The sequence below is a fragment of the Tupaia chinensis genome, unplaced genomic scaffold, assembly GCF_000334495.1.
Source record: "Tupaia chinensis unplaced genomic scaffold, TupChi_1.0 Scaffold144276_1, whole genome shotgun sequence".
NCBI lineage: Eukaryota > Metazoa > Chordata > Mammalia > Scandentia > Tupaiidae > Tupaia > Tupaia belangeri.
The window spans coordinates 6,655,144-6,658,520 of record NW_006204133.1 but is presented as its reverse complement, the minus strand read 5'-3'; positions in this window follow the sequence as shown (position 1 = coordinate 6,658,520).

Below are 3,377 nucleotides of genomic sequence, written 5' to 3'. Positions count from 1 at the left end.
CCAGCCCAGCCAGGCCGGGTCCCCAGGACACCGCGGCTCCGGTGAAGCCAAGACCGGGCGCGGGCCTGGGCCTGCGTGTCTCAGGTGCTCAGGTCTGGCCCAGGCCGCCTGCCAGGACCTAGTTACTGAGGGGCTTCACTACTGGGAGGTAGAGAGGAAGCAGCGTCGGAGCATGACACTTCAAAGTGCTTAAAAGAAAAGGCGGTCAGAGAATGCGTGCTTCTAGATTTTTATAGTGTGGGAGAGCCGTTTTCAAAGAAAAATGAAGAGCGAAAGCCACAGAGGACAGGAAGAGGTTTAATAAGGTAGCGATGTTCATTCATCTCACCCAATCAAAATAATTCACCATACAGCTATGGAAAAATAGGTAGTTGTCTTAAGTAGCGAAAAACAAATAAAAAGCCTAACAAAATTCAACACGTTTTCTGCGGTAGTAACACTAAGAAAAGAGTGAAAAGGAATATTGTTTCTTGATCTGATAAAGAACATCTACAGGAAAGAAATCTACAGGCAACTTTGTGATGAACAAAAACATAGTGCTTTTTCCTAAGATTGGTACCAAGTCAACCAAGAAAGTGCTTTTACAATAAGTGAAGAAATGAAAATAGGCATGAAGTTCGGAAAGGAAGAAGAAAACCACTGGTTTTGACATAGGGCGTGGCTGGATAAATCACCTTTGAAATCTCAAAAAAAAGAAAAAAAAAAAGACTGAGGCCCGCAGATGGCAGAGTGGTAAAAGCACTGGACGCCCACATGGCCCACCACAGACCTAGCAGCTTGACAATCACACTGTGCACCTGTGCGAGTACAAGTCCCAGGAGGAGAATGGAGGAGAAAGGACTTGGGTGTGGCTATCCCTCCTGCAGGGTGATTTCTCACTTCCCCTCTCACTCTCTCCAGCAAGCTCCTGCTCTCTACGGCAAAACCTTAAGAGAGAAAATAAAGAAAAAGAAAAGAAGAAAGAAAGAGAAAGGGAGAAAGGCAGAAAGAAAGAAAAAAAGAAAGAAAGAAAGAAAGAAAAGAAAGAAAGAAAGGAAGGAAGGAAGGAAGGGAGGGAGGAAGAAAGGAAGGATGGAAAGAGGAAAGAAAGAGGAAGGAAGGGAGGGAGGAAGAAAGGAAGGATGGAAAGAGATCCCTCCTGCAGAGAAAATGCTGGAGAAAGAGAAAGAAAATGCTGGAAATACTGAGTTTAGCAAGGTAAGGGCATAAAAACAAAGTTAATACACAAAGAACAATTTTAATTCTATATAACAGGGATGGAAATTAGAAAATAAAGTTTGTTAAAAATTTCATTTTATAATAGCACTAAAATATCAAAGTATGAATTCTTTGGAAGATATATGAGATATCTACTATGACAACTATAAAATATTGCTGAAAGAAATGAAAGTCCCCTTGCAAATGAAAAGATATACCATATATGGTTTGGGGGAGGGTGTCTCATTACTGTTAACATAGCTATCCTCTGCAAACTGTAGAGTTTATAGAATATATATATATATATATATATATGTGTGTGTGTGTGTGTGTGTGTGTGTATAAACACAATCCCAATCCAAGTCCCAGGTTAATTTTCAGAGAAACTGAGAAACTGTTTCTAACATTTCTACAAAAATGCAGAGAATCTAGAATGATCAGAATTATCTTGAAAAAGAAGAAGAAAGATGGAAGACTCAAACTGACTTGAAGGTTCACAAACAGACGATACTAATCATGACAATGTGATGTTTGCATAAACATATAAATGGCAGATAATAGTAAAATAACTGTAGACCCACACACAGTGAATGAATTTTTTAAAGTTTATTTCTTCCATGAGCAGGGGAGAGAGAGAGATGAACATTCAACAGGGTCCTGGACCGTGACCAACCCAGCTCCTGAGCACGGGCACGCATGTCCCCCGGGGATACTCCGAGAAGTTCGCAGACTAGAACTGGGAACCCTCCTATGTGGGATTACCTCACAGAGTGCTGCATTTTCCTGCTCTACCAGTGAAATGGCCCCGATTTACCTGGTAAGGTTACCTGTGTTACTCAGGTAGAAGAGGCAATGGAAACACCCTTAACATGTCACAGCAACCAGGTTCACTGTTACACATGTCTGGCTGTCTAGCTTGGACATGTGCGCATGTACCGGCATGTTTTCAGACCATTGCAAGAGTCAAACCCACAGCCAGCCACGAGACTTCGGCCCTGCAGTTCCGTTTGCCAGCAATTGCGCCACCAGGCTGGGCAGCAGTCAGGGATTTGTGACCAAGGCGCTATGACAATTTAATGTTTTCTCTTTCTTTCCTCAATGTTGCCGGAATAGCAGTCTCTATGAAAAAATAAATTAATAGACTTTGACTTTTACATGATTCTGTAAACAATTACTAATTCATAAATGGCCATAGGCCCAAATATAAAAGTTGAAGCCTTATATATTTCATAAAAATAATAGGAGACTATCTCCATTATTTGAGGTAAGCAATACATATATGTTCATGAGAATGAATAAGACACAAAATATTTAAGAAGAATATATACTTAACGTCTATTAGGACACAAGAAACACTAACCATGTAAGACAAATTGATAAATGTCATCAAAATTAAAAAGTCTGCTCATCAATGTCACTACTTTAAAAAAATGAATAAGTAAGCCTGAAAAACTTCTCACCTTACAGCTATCTGGCAAAGAACTTGTATTGACAACATACTACAAATTTTTTGCACATCAGCATATGTAAAACATGCACAATCTAAATAGGGCAAGAGATTTTACTTTCACTGAAAAAGATACATCAATAAAGATGAGAAGTCTCAACATTATGAATTATGAGGGGATGACAAATTAAAGCCATAGTTACTACCAACTGATTTGACACCTAACAAAATGACTGAAATATAAAGAAATCTGAGAATGATAAACACTGGCGAAATTTCGGAGCAATAAAACTCTTCTGTATAACTATCGAGAGTATAAAATGGTACGATTACTTTGCAAAACAATTTGTCGGTGTCTTGAGAAGTTACACATACCCAAAGTATTCTACTCCTAAGTATTTACACAGAGCAAGGAAAAATGTATGTTACCAAGGAAGTCCACAGAAGTCGTATTCCCAATATCCACACGCAGGAAACAGTCCACAGGCCCATCCACAGGAAGATGGGTGAACAAGATGTTATCTGCATACTTGACTCAACTTAAAATAAGCCTTTTGTTTTTATAATTCACAGGCATCTTCACCACAATCGTGTGGTAGACACCCAAAGTTTTGATGGAATTCATTTATTCTTATAGTAATAATAATAATAATAATAATAATGATAATAAATAATAATAAGCAGAAACAGGTATATTTGACCTACTGATAATTGAAATATGAAATTTTATGTT